This window comes from Pyxicephalus adspersus, chromosome 2 (assembly GCF_032062135.1).
Source record: "Pyxicephalus adspersus chromosome 2, UCB_Pads_2.0, whole genome shotgun sequence".
NCBI lineage: Eukaryota > Metazoa > Chordata > Amphibia > Anura > Pyxicephalidae > Pyxicephalus > Pyxicephalus adspersus.
In genome coordinates this window covers 107330828-107332522 of record NC_092859.1, presented here as the reverse complement: position 1 = coordinate 107332522, position 1695 = coordinate 107330828, and positions in this window count along the sequence as shown.

Sequence of the window (1695 nt, the reverse complement as noted above, 5' to 3'; positions counted from 1 at the left end):
ATGCCGCCCCTGTCTAGCATTCCAGTTCCCATAGACATGTGATTGCTGGGCTGCCTTGTGTAGACCAATAGGCTGCCACTGAATATTTCCCATCCACCTGTACATTGCAGCCTGTGGGGAATACAAAGCCAAGGAGCCTCCTAACTGTGCACATTCCATAGTAAGGTGCCATGTGCGCTGCACTTGGTGACCCGAAAATCCCAATTGTCTGTCATGCAGAGACAACAGCTTTCAGGTCTTTGGGCCTGATTTACTAAAGCTCCCCAAGGCTGGACAGGATACACTTTCCACAGTGAAGCTGGGTGATCCAGCGAACCTTGAATTAATTTCTTCAAAGTCATTTGCTTTTTGCAAGCATATGGTTTGAATCCTGAACTAGATCCATTCCAGGATGACTGATGAAAGTGTATCTTCTCCAGGCTTGGAGAGATGTAATAAATCAGGCTCATTCATTTGGAATACATCTGGAAATATCAGAGCTCATAATCCCCATACCTTGCTCCCGCGTCTCCAAGCTGAACCCAGCCGATGATTATTACACAAACTTTAGATAACTTGAATATTTTTAGCTTAATAAAGATGTAAGCTTTCAGGATGATTTAGATTTCTTCTTCAGGCTTTGTACAAATCTAAAACCCTCCTCAATATAATGGATTAGATCTATAGAGATCAGGAGGGTTAGGCTACGTACACACGTGCAATAATTATCCTTGCAAATGAATATTTAATGACCGATCGTCCCATAATTGTTAACAAAAGCACAACAACGCTTGTTCGTTTCCAGCGAGGATTGTCGCTGGAAACGAACAAGCGTCCCGGGGGATCTGAATGGGTGACAATCCTTGTCCTTGGATCCTGCTATCTATTGTTACTTTCCTATATCAACATCCCATCTTTGATTCTGTGCTTTGAGGTTCCCGAGGATTACTATATTCTGGACATTGTCGATGCCCTGACTTTGGCCACTACAGGACTTATTGTTGTATTGGTATTATTAACCAGAATTTTTTATAGCGCTGACATATTACGCAGCGCTGTACAAAGTCCATCGTTTTGTCACTAGCTGTCCCTCAATGGGCCTCACAATCTAATGTCCCTACCATATACGTATGCCTCCAACACAGGCTAAGGTCAATTTTGGGGAAGCCAAATTACCTAACTGCATATTTTTGTAATGTGGGAAGAAACCCTTGCAAACAAGGGAGAACCTGCAAACTCCATGCAGATAGTTTCCTGGCTGAGATTCAAACTTGGAACCTAGTGCTGCAAGGTGCTAACCTCTGAACCACTGTACTGCTGCTGTTGGTAATTAGCAATCTATAAATCTTTGTTAGTGATGGGTTTCAACCATTTCCCCAACAAGCTTTGTTTAGTTTAGATTGCAAAAATAACCTAAAAAAATGCTCCATACTTTTCCTCCTTCAGGCTTCAGCTTTGCAGAAATCTAGAAATATTCAGGAGTAACCTAAATTGCATACTGCGGTGTTAGTGCACTGTGACGCTTTGCTTGGGTGAATTGTGCAGTATTGAGCTGCATCTTTTTACTGTGTTGTATATTTACCAGATATTGTGACTACAATGCAGAAAACACATCCTGACCAGTCTACCTGTATCATGTGCTAAACACATCACAATTTATTGGAAAACATTGGAATAAAGTAAACAGAAGCATGAAAAGTACACAAGACATAAAAC